Source organism: Chaetodon trifascialis, chromosome 13, assembly GCF_039877785.1.
Source record: "Chaetodon trifascialis isolate fChaTrf1 chromosome 13, fChaTrf1.hap1, whole genome shotgun sequence".
Taxonomy (NCBI): Eukaryota; Metazoa; Chordata; class Actinopteri; order Chaetodontiformes; family Chaetodontidae; genus Chaetodon; species Chaetodon trifascialis.
Window position 1 is genome coordinate 16,105,792 of NC_092068.1, and position 17,817 is coordinate 16,123,608.

At 44.5% G+C, this 17,817-nt stretch overlaps 1 protein-coding gene across 3 annotated transcripts in view; it reads left to right on the forward strand.

Annotated features, from left to right (window-relative positions):
• Positions 1–15,780: 15,780 nt before the first annotated feature.
• zmiz1a (zinc finger, MIZ-type containing 1a) overlaps positions 15,781–17,817 on the forward strand; it is a 99,450-nt gene continuing 97,413 nt past the window's right edge. For all 3 annotated transcript variants that reach the window (XM_070977552.1, XM_070977555.1, XM_070977553.1), the window contains exon 1: positions 15,781–15,950. The gene's annotated coding sequence lies outside the window, so the exon portion shown is untranslated. The remainder of the gene's footprint in view (positions 15,951–17,817) is intronic.

The window sequence follows — 17,817 nt, forward strand, 5'->3', positions numbered from 1 at the left end:
ATGGACACGGATAGCAGCCATACAGGGACTCCAAACACGTGTCCTCTATCATCTGCACTCTCCATTTGACCCTTTACCATTTTCGTGAATGTGGAGTAAACATTCATGACAAAGGCAAAGAATTACGGCAGTGGGAGGAGGGGTTGCTATATTTCACATCAAGTTCACTTTTATGGTCTAAAATGTGACAAGAATTACACCAATGTCATCATCAGTCATTAGAAACTTTTTGCGTAACCTCAAAAAATGAGGGGACTATATGGCCTTACAAATCTAATATGCACTACCTGCTTAGGTTAAAACTTAATTAATGCACATTTTTGACATGTTTTACCACACAAACTTATGATTATGCCATAGCATGTGCCATTTTTTTCAGTTGCCAGTTGGATAATCATGTGCCAAATTTTGGGACTACAGTTCCCATAATGCTTTGTGGGCTATAAACAGGAGATCAATGTTTCCATGGATTCAATGAGTTACACTTAAGAAAACAACTTGTTTCTTTTAGCCTGCATTTATTTACATTTAGGCAAAGCGGAACCATTTAAGTATGCCGAATTAGCTATGAGCAGTTCCTGCTTGCAGTGTATCCATGGATGTGCAGATAACTCCCACATGATTACTATGACACAGAAGAAAACGTAAAAACTTCGTGATTCTCAGGCAAGTTCTGAAGTTATAACGTGCGTCTTTTTTTTGTAAGCGGATTAATGAGACGCGCATTCACGATGGAGTCACCGGAAAGGGTAAGTCACATTGAAGCTTTGCATTGGAAACATTCCTTCTTGTTCATATTTCACTGAGTTATATCTCTGAGAAGGAGCGCGATTTCTGACGCAAATGGCAGCAATCAGGCGCTAATGTTTTTAAAGCACCTTAATAGCTTCCATGAGCTGTGCGTCACATCCACGGAAGCAGCTGCAACTGTTTACCGTTTAGATAAGAGGGCCTACCATAACTAACTCCCTGTTGTTTTTGGCACACCGGCATGCACCTGTCCCTTTCACCTCACACCACATCTTTGTCTCAAGAGTGCGCACCACAGTTTGAAAACCTCTGCTCTGCACCAATGGACGCAGGTAACAACATGGAAAGTCATTATTTCATGGCACGTCTCAGGTTTTATGTCAAACTGGTCTCATGCCACACAAGAAAAAAAAAAAAAACATCTGACACATTTTGATCACAGCATGCCAGTTAACCTGTGGCTTTTGACTATGGATACAAGCATGCAGGCCCAAATATAATGGCTCTTTCTTCTACCCTGACATACTGATCAGAGGATTCATTGGAAGCCATCAGATCTCAACCATGTGGGGACTTCCACCGCTGCCTCTGATGACCAGCGCAGCTCCTGCGTTTCACCCAGCAGAGAAAGGAGCTCTTTGGTCTGGTTTGTGTTAGTGATATAATCGCTAATAAATGAAAGCTCTTCTATCACACACCCCAAGGCAAAGACTGGCGGCTGGCTGGGACTTCACTGGCGGCAGGAGAGCAAGGGGAATGAATGTGACAGTTCTCATAAAAAGAGAAAGGGATGGAGAGATTGGAGGAGAGATTAAAGGCGGAGAGGAGGAGAAGAAGGGAATAGACACCGCCCTTAACGCTCACTGTCCATGTGCTGTCCAGAAATGCTTGAATCTAATGGGGGACAAGCATGCACAACCTCCTGAAGGTTGTACAAGCAATTATGCCACTTAGGAGTCTTTCACAGTCAAGGTCGTATTGGCAAACAGACACGAGGAGCATTATAATATAATGTTCTGTATTCTGTGTGACACAGACCCTTTTAGCTAAGACAATATCAATCTTCTGTGTGTCACTCACCGTTCTGTGTTCACAGTGACCTAAAATCCTCTGTAATCCTACCTGTGCTGCAATAGGTGTGGTGGCAAAAATGAAAAGCAGATGGTTAAATTGGCTCTACTTGTACGTGTTAAAGTGCATATTACATGTTGGCAGGCCCACACTTGTGTTTGCCATACCAGTTCCGTATGTTTCATTTATTTTCCCCGAGGATGAGGATAAACACAAAGAGCAGCGAGAGACAGATTTCGCCCAAACCCAACAGGAGGGAGCTCCTGTGAGGCGATAACAAAAGCAGATGTGGTGGGAGGAAGGACTTTGCCAGAAAAGGTTGATGTAACAGTTTGCTGGGTGTTTCTGGTGTTCGTTTCATTCAGCCCGTGCAAGCTGGGCTCTGTTGTCAGGGGAGACGTTAGCTTGAGTGTGCATGTGTATACGTTCAGGTGTGCGTGTGTGTGTGCGTGCGCGCAGAGTGTGTGGAGGAACAGTGCGCACCTGAGCTCCTTGGTACCAGAAGAAACATGGTTGCCATGGACACGGGAGATTATTATAGGATGCAAACAGTTGCATCTGCGAGCGTGTTGGGTAGGACTAAGTGAGCGTTACATTACATTGATAAGGAATTGAAATTTAAGCCCTTATAGACATGCTCGTGGATGTGGATGTGCACACTGCACATGCTAAAGCAGCTGAATTTTCTCAAATATACTTTTATCTTCCTGTATAAGCTCAGTCATGTGAGAAGAGTTGCATTTTTAAAAGTTCATAATGCTAATAGATGCATGGGATAGGATTCTGTCTTTCAGCCATTTTTCTCTGCTAGTTACACAATTCAACATGTACCACGTTGCATGTTTTCTTGGGTGTAGCTTTAAGCTGCAAAGACTGTTTTTAAAACGCGCATTAGTGTAGAAATAATATGTAGTTACTGTATACGTAAGGACGGCAACATTAGAGAACAAGAGAGCGAAGATCACAAGTCTCAGGGAAATCACGTTTACACTAATAAAGCCTCTTTCTGGCGTATGCTTAGCTGCTCTCTGAGGATACAGTGCGTTAGTCTTCCCGCGCTGCAGGCTTTTGTAGCTTGATTTTGTTACACAAACAACCTGCTCCTCCTCCACAGCCAGAGTCAGCTTTAAATGTTCAGCGAGGTGACAAACTATCCTGCTTGGCGCCAGAGTACAGAGTGTGTTCAGACACTATGCACCAAGGGACAGATATATTAAAGTTAACGGTGTCAAAACTGGAACCTCTCCACTTTCCATATGGCCCATTGACTGCAAGTAAACACTAGAAAAACTGTCCCTGCCCGCCAAAAGAGGGCGCTGTGTGATGTGTTTGGAGTGTATGGTATCTCACTCTGCTGTCTGGAGGTTGAAGATACAGAGAGGGGCATAATTATATCTAATTAAGCTTGATGCGATCTTCCACCAATACCTCCTACACACTTCAGGGATGACAGCCACACAAGACGTCTGGTTGGGAGGAATAATAAAAAATGCAGAATTAAAGCGCCACAGATGTACATTCCTTCAAGGTTGTGTGATCATCTGGAATGCATATACATTGTGCTCCATTGTTTTTTTTCCCTGGTTTGAATTAGGGAGGACCCTGTTGAGATGGAAAGCATTAATATGTCATCTCAGCCTTCGCTCGACACCTCCTGTCTCCTCTCGGTAGTTTTACCTCTGTGCAGTCGTTCCACTGAGTCATCAGCTGCTGGTCTCCAACAGCCTCCCTGATTCTTTATTACCCTCAATCCATCTCCTGCCCCTTTCCCTTCACAAACCCACCTCCTCCCTTTTTATACACCTCCCATCCCCCCACCACCCACCTCCTTCTCCCAGTCTGTCCCCGAACCTTCTCTCTGCTGGTAGACACAGTGTCAGCATGGGATGGGATTAGCCCAGTGTGTCAGACTCATGGGAAAATCTCTGAATATGCAGCAAAAGACCTTTTCGTGCACTATTCTTTCTTTCTTTCAGCAACATGGATATGTGCATGCACAGTATACTCAGTGTGTGCTGCGAAAAAAAAATCTTATTTTATTGAGTTAAAAGAAAGTTCTTGTACAGTAAGATCATTTCAATCAGTTTGTTTCAAGAATTTTCTAAAAATGAGAATCTATATCCTTAAATATGATGAAACGATGCCAGTTTTTGCACTATAATAAAGATAAATTATTGATTTTACAAAGTTTGTGTCAGGGTTGACATAATCTTGCCACAATTGCAGCATTTGAAGCGTATTGACTTACATAACTAGTAATTTGATGTTTATTCTAACCTTAACCATAGCCACACATGCCTAATTGCAGCCATTACCGTAACCTTCTCTTGAATTAACCCTTTTTTGTTTGTTTGTTTTGCCATTTTAAGCATTAGAAGTCTGAGGAAATAAACAAATGTGCACAGCCAGACACAAACTGGGGACATTGTGGTTCATGGTCTGTGTCTTCATCCCTTAACCACGGGGGGCGCCACCTTTTAACCAAATCCTAACCATAAAATCAGCACTTAAGCTTATGGGAACCGCATTTTGGCTGCCAGATGTGAGTCCTTGTGTGAACCAACTATTTTCCCTACAACTTCACAAATGCATCACATGCACATTTCAACCACAGTGTAGATGATTTATTGTATTTCCTGCATACGTATCAGATAGGACTTAACCCATCAATATACATGAATACATGTGGGAGCAACTTAAAAACATAAGAATGGAAAGAGATGAAGAATAGAACTAAAACAATATAGGCTTTAAGACAGATATTAAGACAAAGCTATGTAACTGTAAACAAGACATTTTCATATCTTTTCATATGTATATATTCTACATATCCTCAGTCTAAGTATGTGTTCCCCAGAGGCCACTTTGGCAATTTGGGTTCGTTTTTCTGTTTATTGTAGTACTGTCTCATCCCTACACATTGTTTACACCCGTAAGCCCAGTATCTAAACCCACTGAGGTCTCGCCATATACAGCTCAGGGCTCAAATATAACGAGGAGCCTGCTGTAGCTGAAGATGAAGGACAACAAGCTATTGCATATACCTTCAGGGAGTTCTCCGGCTGCAGTAGCTTTTGTATCACAGTGTTAGTCCCAGCTGTATGCACATTAATCGCCCGTTCCTTGTGAGTTTGCTCGCCTCAGAATGTGTGCTTGTCCTGTTGTCTCCCTGCCCTCGAGACGTCCTTGGCTCAAAGTGTCTGCTCCGTGAGGATGTAATCCTGGTGATACATGGTAAACTCCTGACCCGTCTGCGCGGTGGCCTCTCTGTTAGATGCTATTAGGCCGGGCCTCTAATTGCTGCTGACATTCATTTACCCACTAAGGCTATCACCTTCCCCATTACAGGACTGACTTCTGTCTGTGGGTTTTAGCCTGCGCCGCAGAGGAGTGTGTGTGTGTTTGTGCATGTGTGTACATTCAATACAGTCTATAGGGGAAATTAAATGATGGTAACTATCCTGCAGCTGTAACCACCAAGAGTATTGCCACATACCGTTCATATACAGTAATCAAGGCAGGTTTTCAATTCCCTTCTCCTGACTGCATGCACAAAACACTCCGTCACTTGTGTGCTGTAAAGCCGTCTTATCAGCAGTCTCTCAGAATGACAGTATCCACCATATGTGCAACTGTGCCACAGCTTGATTACACAGGGACTTATCATCCCTGAACATGCCATATACCCACCTGCATTCTGCTGCGTAGCACACTGATTTAAGCTCCTGTGAAATATTGTGGTGTGCATTCTGAGGCCACAGAGCCACTAGAAACACAGCTATCAAGGTTATGGGTTGTTGATTCTTCATTATTTGCATCCCAAACACAATTTTGCCACCGTGAGACAAATTTTTTTTGGAAGATAATCAAGTCGTAATGGGATGCAGAGGCATTATGGTTCCAGCATCTCCCACCTCGTCTGTGCGCTTGCTGTTCGGGGGATGAAATTCTTCTTAATGTCTATGGGATATGAGAACATGAAAATCAGAGCTGCTATCTGAGCAGGGTCAGCTTGTGCCTGTGTGTGATTAAGGAAGAGGATGATCTGGCATCTTATCTGATGCTCCAATAAGGTAGCAGGCTGGGTGCAGGAACAAAAGAAAGGAAGAGGGGCAGAGTGTTGGCGAAGAGTGCTCCTGTCATAGATACGCCTCACGGAAATTTCCTCCCCTGATAGGTACCACTTCCAAACAGCTCACCCAGTGCTTATAGGTTGTAAATAACAGCTTTATTAATAGCTAATAAATTATTCAGCGATTCTTCATAGATGTGTGTTTATCCTCCTCCAGCATGACACTTGCTCTGTGTTTTCAGTGTTTTAGTTTATCTGGTAGACCCCACCAATTGACGATTTCACCTCTGACCTCTTGGAAAATGACCGGTTTGTTATAGCTGCTTCTATCAATAATTTTCCATGGATGAAATAATGAAGTGTTGCCTGTCAAAGGTGTCACTCGTAGTGACAGACTGTCATTTTCAGCTTAAGCAGGCAGCTGCTTTTAGTGAGCCTCTAAAAGTCTCTGTGATTATATACATTAACAATGTTACTTATTCAGCACCAAACAGCAGACAAACTGGTGAGCCCAGTGGAGCATTTAGCAGCTAAAGAGCCTGATGTTTCCCTCAAGAGATGGTGGAGACCAAAACGGAGGAAAAAGGAGAGGCAGGGCATCAAAATTTGGGGGACAACGCACTGATTTCACATACACAGAAATATGATGTCCATAAATGCCCTAAAAATAATTAATTTTGTTTTAACCATGGACTTTTTCAAATGCAGATTTGATGGATTACTGTAAAAACTCTTTATTAATGACTTATTAACATTTAGAATTGCTAACTTTTTCTGTTAGCTTATTGAAGAGTGAGCCATTATCTGCTATTAATAATGAATATAACCATTTTTTCCTGACCTGACAGCCCAAACATCGCCCTTATTAATGATTTACAAGTGATCTAGGACGCATTAGTGAATTATTTACTAATATTAATAAAACTCTTAGGTACAGTTAATAAACCCTTTATAAAAGTGCCAAATGAGAAAGTGGTGCCCCACTGATCCGCAAGTCACAGCGTAAAGAAAGCCCCCATCACAGCACCACTTTGTGTGTCAGTATTTGATGCAATACTCCACACATGAGAGCCTATGTATGTGCACTTTTCTGAAAGGGCCATTTGGAGAGCAGCAGGTCAATACACATTCATAGAGAGTGCATTTCCCTGAATGCTTCAACAGTCCGTAAAGCCGCGGTGCCACTCTCCACCATATTCAGCTTGCCGCATTAATCCATCCCACAAAAGCGTCATTCTGTGCTTGGAGAGAGGACACTCACACACGGGTGCGTGCGCACACACACCGACACAGCAGAGGCCAACATGGACACACATTTTCACAGCTTCAATGGCAGAAAATCCATAGCCCTTTCTGGGAGGAGGAATTCCATTAGATAATAGATATGGAATCCATCTCGATTCTCCACCTTATCTTCTCCCGGGGTGAGGGATCAATACTGGGGCCTCAGCTCAACTGCCAACAATAACAGGAAATTGATGGGACAGAGTAAGCAGCATGGAGGTCCAGTAATGGCACTTTCTTGGCCACCTCTGTAATGCAAATCAGAAGGGGAGTTAATTGGTGAAAGGCTGCTTATACTAATGAGAAGGAATGGGGGCTGATGTTGGGAGTTCATGAACTAACACAGATTAGGTGGTTGATTGTTTGGGAAATCGCCGCAGTTGTAGAAAATATATCACAATTACAAAACAGGTAGTGTTTTAACAGCAGGAATAAAACAGTGGAGAATGACAGAGAAAGAGCTCACGCACGGATATCTCAGTTATCTGAGTGAATGGGTGTGCGCATAGTAATGGCATCTAATTTTCCACAGAGTTTCAGGGGTTTCCTGTCGGTGCTGCCAGGTGCTGTGTTTACGGAGACCATTGCCTGGCAACACATTCCAAACAGTATTAAGATATGAGGACAAGGGAGTAGCAGCGAGGTGAGTGTGGGGTCAGGATCTACATGGGCTGCAGAGATAATAGCGTACTGATACTGCTCACCGAGGGACCTGGGTGGTTCATTTGTGACACAAGGATGAGTCATGTTGTGGTTGTGTACAGTAGGTCCCGTATGTGGGTGGGTGGCGGTTGGGAGGTTTACAGCTCGCCGGCCATCGAGGTCCAGAGTCCGTTCTCACTGAGATGTTTGCACAGCTAAAACACCACCTATTTCGTCATATCGCAGAGGGGTGTCAGCAGCAGAGTGAGAGCATGAATGGCCGCTGTAAAACAACTGCTAATATCTTCAGGCTGGGTTTGTCCGGGAACACGAGCTCCCTTTGGCTTTCCGCGTCTAACCACTGAGCATCTCCACTGGCCCATTTGAGGCCCTGGTGCCATTGCTCACACTTGATGGGGTGGAGCGCAATCTTTCATCACAAGCCACAACATCTACACCCTTTAGGCTTCTATTAACTCGTACACTCACAGCACACTTACAGTAACTGTGAGTGAGATGGCGTTGAGTAGCATCTGGATGAGATTGTCACGGATGTGCCTGGTCTCATTCCATAACTAATCCTGTGATGGCTGCGCTGAGGGTGACCCCTCAACCCTCCTACCCCACACCACTGACCAGACGCAACCAGCAGGTGGTGCTGTCTTCTGTGGTATCGCCCTGTTTTCTATGGTGTAAATATTTAGCCTTGTTTACCCTTTAAAATCCATCCATTCATAGTGGACACCTCACTGAGTCTTGTAAGTAAATGCTCACACATTTCTGCCTTCAGTAAACCTCCGTTTCTGTGCCGCTCCACTATCAGTGAAGATGAAGTAGATGAATAGATGAGGCCATTTTAGGTAATTGAGATACACATGATTACAAGTTGGGAGCAACACGCTTTTCTCTCTGATCTCTACCAGAGCATTATCTGCGGTAATAGAGACAGATTTTCACAGACAAATCCCTGTAATGTCATCCACAGCGCTCAAGGGAGACCACCCTCATTGGGAGCAGGGTGGTGGGAGCTAATTTCAACCCACACAATAGACTCATCTCTAATACTTGCCTTCTTAGATCACACTATTTCTTCATCTAAAAGGCTGTGTGTGTGTGTGTGTGTGTGTGTGTGTGTGTGTGTGTGTGTGTGTGTGTGTGTGTGTGTGTGTGTGTGTGTGTGTGTGTGTGTGTGTGTGTGTGTGTGGCACGTATTAAACGGAGAGCTGTACTGTCTGAGCATTGCCACTCTGGGGAATTAAGGTCATGTTTTCATGCCTCTCGAATACTAATAAATGAAGATTGAAGCCCTCGTCTTCATGGACACATAATGGTCTAATCAGGGTCCTGATCGGTCAGAGGTGCAGCCAAACCCCCTGAGAGAAGACAGAATGTTCTCGCTGATAAAATCACGCAGCAAAACTTGTTAGGAGAAAACATATCAAGATGTGATCTTAGGTTTTGATCTAGTATTGAGCCTTTGTTCCTGGCTCACTCTGTGCCTTGCTCTCCGGCACAATGATGTCATCTGTGGGAAGGTATTTCTCTCAGACACAACCTGTCTGCTCCTGTCAGGGGCCACAGTAACTCGAGCCGCCTTGAAAGTCTGGGAGTGAGCACCGGTCACTTGCAGACAAGGGCGTTATTTATTTTTTCTGGAGGAGATTCAATACCTCCTCCTGCTGCTCGGCGGCTCCGAGCTCCGTCCTGAACTCCGAGGCACAAAGCACTTGCCCTCCAGAGACACACCAGAGGTTGTGAGCTCAGTCACAGTGCCTTGGAGGACTGGAGAGTGTGAGGTTGTGTAACATGATTAGTCATTGTTAATGTATATAATCACTGAGATTTGGGCTGGCTAAGGCTCTTAAGCAGGCTACAGGCTGTGTTTCTGTTGTTAAAATGCTAAGTAGATGTTGTCATTGTTTCATTGCACTACTACTGTCGTGAATACCCTCTTCCACTCTTGTCCCCTTCAATTCCACATAAGAAAGACGTCTACCAAAATCACACACGCTCATATACATGAACATGTAGTGTTTTGTCCAGCATGGCTCTGATGACTTCTGGACGATGTGTGCCATGTGGTTTGTATATGTAAGCTTAGTAGTTCAGTGTATTTCATTAGTTAATTTGTCATTTGTCAAGTTAGCACAAGAACAACCAAGTGGCAGCTATTACCATCTCAGGTTCAGTATCCATGCACACTGCATGTGTTTTTAGAGCAGGTACGCATCAAAAGCTGCAAAAAAAAAAAAAATAAATAAATCTGGTTGCCTTGACTCCTGCAGCCACAGTGGGAATTGCAGTACAATTGCAACAGCCCCAGTGTCTTCAGCCATTCAGCTTTTTCATGAACTCCCTCCAGGATCAGCAAATTCTAAATGTATCTCAAGAATCTGTGAGTCACCATGACCAGCATGCTGGGAAGCAACAGGACCACTGAAAACCAGGGGAGCATGAGTCAGCATGGCAAGGATGCAAGCGCTTTACAGCATATGCCATGAAAAAGTATTTTTATCTTTGAAAAACTTCAACTTTGAAGGGGCTGTGATACAAAAGGACCCATGACATAAAACTAGTTGTGAGATAAAATGATCCATCATAGCGATTAAGTATGGTTTTAACCTATTCAATGCATCTTTATGTGAATGAGAAAGTGAAAAAAAAATTAATGAAAACGCATTACTCACACATCAGCAGAAAAGACACCACAATACACAATATTCAACATGCAACCCTGCAACAAATCCTCGCTTCAAAACATGCCCATGCCTAAGCATTCTGAGTTGGAGTGCAGCAATCGATTGGCTTAAAAGGTTATGCGAATCAATACAAAGTTGTTTTGGGCACCAGCGCTATTATATTAATGTCATCCTGAGAAATAGGCCCTAGCTTAGGTGGCTTGTCTGCCAGCCTGTTTTCCTTTTTAACTCCAGTCACAAGATCCTTGTTACAATTTGCCTCTAAAAGCTGTTTTAAATGGTAGGTTATGGGTGTTTTTTTGAATGGGGATTCCATATTTCTTAACTAAGTTTTGAACGTGGCATCTTGAGCGATAAATTCTGACTATATTTAGAATAATACACAAAAAACTGTTTCTCCCCCCTCCAGCCCTGCACCACATTTGCAACCTACAGTGTAACATATGTATGCGTGGACCTGGATAAGCTGAATTAATAATGTTCTTACTCCTCGTGAGAGCTGCTCTTTGACAAGTGAGGTAGCTGGTTGTGCAGTCAAGGATGACACAGAGGTTGAAGTGGTCACACATTCACTCAGCTCTCCCTCCATAACCCTCTGGCACACGCTCTTCCCAAGGTCAGATGCTGCATTGCATAATAACATTAAAAAAAAGGCTCACACACACTCAGACATAAGCAGGCGTGCAAACACGCAAACCGTGCAACAATGAGGGGAAGAAGAAGCCGACTAAAAATAGCACTATCACTGCAGCCATCACCTCAAGCATCGGACCACCACTCTTCACTTCACATCTCATAACTGATGAGTCCTGCTTGAGATGCAGCCAAGAGTTCCTGAACTGAATGTTGACCTCGAGTTACACATGCTTTAGTGAGCGTAAACAAACACGAAGGAATATGTGCTGTAGCGCCTCATGCATGTTCCTTTATTCTGGCAGTTTTGTAGGCGTTCAAACAACCTATGACACCCGTGTGTTAAAGTGCAAAATCTCTTCACCCACCTTCCTCTGCCTTTTCTCTCCTTCCCCCCATCATCCCCCCTCTTCTCCATCTCCTTCCCATGGCCTCAGGGAGCTGTTAGGTATCTGGATGCTGGCGCTCTATTGTGAGCACTCATTGATTGCCTCTGTGCTCCCCACAGCCAGTCGGGCCAGTCAGCATGGGGCCCCGGCTGTCTGCCTTATCTACCCCTGCTCAGTCAACATACACTGCGACAAAACAGAAGAGAAATGGAGAGAACGATTGACAGAGAGAGAGAGGGAGAGAAGGAGAGGAAGCATTTATAAAAGGCTGTCCGAGCCTCCAGAAGTCAGCAGTCGTATCATCTGTTTTCTGTCCCTCTCCCTCTCAGCTCCTTGTTCTCCTCACAGCCAGAGACAATCAATGGTGTACTCAACCAGACCTCTTCTTGTCTTGTTTTAAAATAGTGCTCTTCTGCCTTTTCTCCGCAGGAGATGATCCATTTACTGCCCCACATCTTCTCCACTTGTCCCGAATGTTAACCCTTGTTTCCCTCGGTCAATCAGTCGCGCCTCTTTCACGCACAAAAATACAGGGTGTTCAACGTGTGTTCAGCCCACATTTATCCATTCATGACAGACTATTGATCCTGTGTTTCGTACTGGGTTGTTGCAATCAGCTCAAGGTCAGTGCTGGAGTGATTCCTTGATTATGTGATTAGTAAAGCAAAAGAAAATTAACTGAAAACAAATTTGATGATTGCTTATTTGTTTAAGTCATTTATCAAGCCAAAATGACACTGGTGGTCTGACAAAACTAGCCAGTTGAGGATCAAACCTTGGACTCTAGAACATCGTGATCAGTGTTCGCCCCCTTTTCCTGACACTCAACAACTAATTGATCAATCAGAAAATGATTAATTGATAGAATAATCTCTAGTTGCAGTCTTTCCGAATAAACACACTTACCTTAACTGAGGATCTGGTATACAGGATACAGTTCACTGCCATTAAAGGGGCTCACTGCCTCATTGTTTTTTACATATTCAGCCTGGTGCATTGTATGGACGACCTGGTGTTCATAGCCTTTCTCTTCTGTCTTTGGTAATTAAAGGTTAATGCAATGACTCACACCATATACTCACGTTAAAGGGTCTTTGCAGAATGTATGATGCAAATAAACTGCTGCTGAAATGACTTATTATTATTATTTTACCACAGTTACCATATGGCAATCATGTGGTGACCATAGTAATCCTTGTTCGTCCTCCAAAGCGTCCTTTTTTAAAAGCCTGGTCAGGTGCAGTGTGACTAACCAGGCTCAGAAAACACAATGGGAAACGGTGTGAAAGGGGCATCAGTCAGTCGCTCTGTTCTCGTGACGTTAGAACTTGTTTATTAGTATTTCAGTATAGTGTTTTCAGGAGCGGGAACCTCACGGGGGCGACAGCGGGGTGGCACTGTAAACAACCATCACACCTCTCTGTAAACGGGAGAGCTGATGTCAGCACAACTCAAAGTCTCCCTCCATCATGTAGCTACATGAGGCCGCAGCAGCATCCATCACTCCCCCTGCTGCCTCTACAGAGAGGAGCCTTGTCACCAGCACAAAGCCTACAGCAAGGTGGCTGAGAGAAACGCACGTCACTTGAACGCCAGTTGGAGGCCAAGTCGGGCCTTGAACGTCACTGATGTTCTACGGTCTGAACAGTTTTCGCATGTTGATTTAATGCGACCCAACACAATGCAATATGTATTAACCTTGTCGGAGCATGCTTCATCGAGAGTCCTCTTTGTTCTCCTTTGATGCATTCATTCAGTCCTTTGAAAGACTGCACGTATGAAATTATACACAGAGCCAAGTCAAGCTGAAGTCTCCCCACCTATAATCCATCCATCTTGTTGGCAGCCAGCTGGCTGTATTATTTTGGAGAGGCTGAGGCGCACGCCTTGCTATGAAAGCGAGCACTTCTGACGACAAAACGTTGTTTGAACTGGAGAGTGACCCGACCGGCTGCGGGGCCCCTGACACCCGTAACAAGCCTTGTCACCTTAAGTTGGTATGAAACAAAAACTTGATGGATGATCCAGAACATATAATATTGTGATAAGGCTGAAACCTAAATGGCAACAGCCAACAATAGGTCTGTCAGTTGTTGATCCCAAGCTCTAGGGGAACAGTAATGGAGGAATCTATACTTGTCTGCTATTAAAGTGAAAAAAGGCTCAAATTGTCCCTGAGGATGTTCGGAAAAACCCCCGAATATAGCATGTGCTTTATGTGAATCACAGTGTCAACATCAATATCCCTGTTGCACCATGGCAGGTCAAAAACATCAATAACAGAAGGCAGTGTCAGAACAAAGACGTGGGTCATCCCGGCAAGCCATTTCCAGAGAAAAAAAATCAGATCATGAGTTCACAGCGACAGCATTGTGACATTGACCGCTCACCCAATCTCCATCTAAGAAACAGCCCCCCCCCCCCCCCCCCACTCAACCCCCTGAAATAAAAATGAGTGACTGCCAGAGCCAGTGATGTCACTGGCCGCATTTGTCCCCCATCAGTGCAGTGGATAGCTGCTTGGACCAGGGGGCTGGGGTGTCCTTGAGACACCGCGATAGAGACACCCGCCCCCTTCACTTCGCTGCTGACACCTCCTCAGGCCCTCACTGCATCAGTGTCAGGAGCCCTGCAGGCAGGAAGCTAAAAACGATGGCGGCCCCTTCCTTCCCTTCAAAGAAGAGAGGAGCCCGAGCCAGGAGCTGCTGACAGGAGTTTGACCCTTCGGACTGATGACATTATGTGAAGGGAAATTGCGAATTACCTCTCAGCCGAGCTAATCTCGTCGCCCTTATTGATGATCGTGTGTCTAAATTTGTCATCCGCAGGAAATAAGGTGTTTGTAAAGTGCACGCACGGGCCTACTTTTTAATGATGGTTTATTTGCAGTGACTTATCTGCAACCCCATTGCTCTTTTTTTTATTTTTCTGAAAAAAAAAAAAAAAAAAAAGCAGTGAAGAAATCCTGTGTGCAGGCACAGCATGAGGAGTGAGTGATTCTATCTGATGCACTGCGAGCCGAGCGGCCCTCCCTCTGGGCAGTTCAGCCTTGCCTGACTAGGAAGAGAGGGAAGAGCTTGTGTGCTGGCGTGCGTGTGTGCTGGCGTGCGTGTGTGTGCGTGTCGGGAGGGGAGACATTGTTCCTTGACGTCACCGCTCAGCCCAGCCTGCCGCTGCTCTCAAACACGTCTTTGTTATTCCGAGGCTTCCACCGGAGACCGGCCATCCGCAAAACACGGAGCACCGCCGGCAGGCCTGCTGGAGCGGGGCGCAGGTTGCAAAGGTTCACACACTCGTTGGGGGGAGTTTGAAGTGAAATGGTAAACAAGTCAGGCTAAAAAAAAGACTTGTGTAATTAAATATTAAAACTTACTGTGAACGATGTTTCTATGTAAGGTATATATATAATTGGAGTAATAAGATTATTTTTATTAATATTTTTCTTAGTCGTACACAACCTTATTATTGGATAGCTTATTTAATTATTTGTTATTAAAATGCTTTAGTACGAATAATAGCTGTTATTATTACATAATATATTGATGAATCGATTGATATAAAACTAGGCAGCATCGATTTTGATCATTCATTAATTGTTTTAATCATCGTTCAAACAAAAACGACTAAACACACTGCCTTGTCAAATGTGAAGATTTGGTGATTTTCTTATTGGCCTTATAGGATATTAAATTGAATATATTTGGGTTTGGGAAGTACTTTAACACAAAACATGCCATTTTTCTTTACTATTTTTTGACATTATCAGCATAAACATTATAGTCATGATAATTAACATAATGAAAATAATCACTTTTGCAGCCTATAATCTTATTATCATAATTATTATTATATTAGTTGCAGTGGTAGTATTGTTGTTGTTATTAATGTAACATATATTCTAAGCATATATTTCTACAAAGGGTTTAGTTGATTTGACTTTATTTTTTATCTAATATCTAAAAACTGTCAATAATAAAATGAGCTATTGTTGACTGAGCTAATAGCTGCTGGTTTTATTTCACAGGGCAGTGGTGAAGCAGCAGCGCTGTAATGATCCAGACGCAGACAATAGCCGGAGCTGTGAGCTGCACTCCGCTCCAGTGTGAAATGCGCTGTTAGCGGCCTATTAGCGTGTAGTTACACCTTTACACCCTGTGTCCTTCCGCGGGAATCTAGGTCGCGTTTTCGCTGCGACCGCCGAGCACGGCTCTCTCTGATAACTGAATAGCCAGTGTAATCTGACACTTCAACTTGCCGTGCTCTACGGTAGTTGATTCAGTCAGTCACTCACAGCGTCTCCGGGGCTCTCGCGTCGTCTTTGTGAAGTGGAGAGCGCGAGCGAGGGGAGCACCGTAAACACGAGGTTTGGAGAAACAGTCCGCGGATTTGCCGCTGAGGTCCTCGCCGAAAGTAAGTTTCGCGCCTGGTTATTTTTTTTGTTGCAGAGCAACAAAAAAAAGGGGTTTGAACGTGTGTGTGGGTTGCTCAAGATGGGGTTTGCCTCCCGCTGGACAGATACTACCTGCTAACAATAGGGTGACCTCCTGGAAACCTTTAACAGCCGCTGATAAACTCGTCCAGGAAGGGGGGCAGATTCCGGTTGTGTGAGCGGCGAAGGAGCGGGTTCACGCGGCGTAATATCCCGGCTCGTGTGTGCTGTGTGTCCCATGTCTCTGCCTTGTGTGGACGAGTTGCGCTGGAGCGAAATAGCCAAAGTCAGTGTGTCTGCAGGGTTATTTCGATGCATGCGTTTTGTGAAGACGCTGGATAGGAATGTGCAAGTAACTCCGTGATTGCAGGTCTACGTGTGTGTGACTGTGTGTGTGTGTGTGTGTGTGTGTGTGTGGGTGAATGTCTCGTCTCGGTCGATCAGCTGATGGCTCGGTTGATGCTAAACTGAGAATGTATGTCACTTAGCTAACAGTGCTTGTTGACTCCCTTCGAGGCTTTTATCGGCTACCTGTTGTAATGCAATTAGCAGGAATGTCCATATGTTTCCCTGATGTGTTCTGTTAAACAACGCCGTGTGATGCAGCTCCAGTCACATTTCCCACCCTGATGCGCTGATAATAACACTGATTGTGTTGATTGGATCCTCACATGGATCACTCAAAGATCACTGGCTCCCAATGTGAGGTCACTGGCACCCTCAGGGGCCCTTAATGGGACTCTAGTGGGCTGAGAGATCATTTACTTTCACATGCAATCTTTCTATTAGACAATGCTCAGGTTTGACTAATGTCAAGTGTCCTCGCTCTCCATTGGTGTACACACACTGAAACCCTCATTGCACACACACCCTTAACATTTCTTTACAAATTAGTCTACACATTCATGCATCAGCCCTCCTGCAGCAGTGTGGTCGAGCGGGCTTGACTCAGCGCAGCCTTCTGCCTCAAGTCTGGTGGACCCTCCCCGTAAAAATTCCTCCCATCTGGATGTGAGGCCAGCCGGGGCAGAGCGCAGCAGAGAGGGGGCTCCCAACAGGAGGAGGAAGAGGAGGAGGAGACTGGCGCTCTTTCATTACCGTGCACCCTGCTACAGGACAGCGAAACTTTGGGAGGGGGTGAAAAAACCCTCGTTAGCAAGTTAAAGGGAGCGTAATTTGGAGCAGCTATTGTTTATAGAGTTGTGGAGTTTTGGTTTGCCAAAAATGTTCAATAATACCTGATATATAATCAACGTATCTGCCTGACTGTGTAGGTAAGATAACAAGTGTCAATCAGCTATCCTTCAAACACCTACAAGCCCTGTTTCCTAATCTGCCTCACTCAGTCAAAACTACATTTAAACATGACAGGTTTACCACAGGCAGTGTTTATTGCAGGAGTATCGCATTGGATTGCAGGTGTTCTTGTTATTGTGTCCACTCCCTGTATGTCGGTCGAGGAGAGTGTGTAAACAGATTTTGGATGGGTGCACCCTCCAGTGTCTCCTTCCTCTTTTAATTTAAATTGGTGATGTAATGAAATTGTTTCAGCAGCAACCCTTGTCAGCCGCACCACATTAATTAGTGCCGTTTGACTTTTTTTTTTTTTTTCCCTCCCTCTGATGAACCGAAGCAGCGTTAAGTCATCTCAGCAAAGCATGAAAAGAAGGCACGCTCGCTCAGAGCAGGTTACCTGATAAATTGTGAAAGAAAGAGGGCGAGGAATTAAAGCCATCTGCAACTGTTTGAAACTTGGAAGTTTGTGTGTGCGTGTGTGAGTTTTCTTTCCTTCTGTTGTCCCTCATGGGGCCTCTCTGCAACCAGCCAGCCAGCCAGCCAGACAGCCAG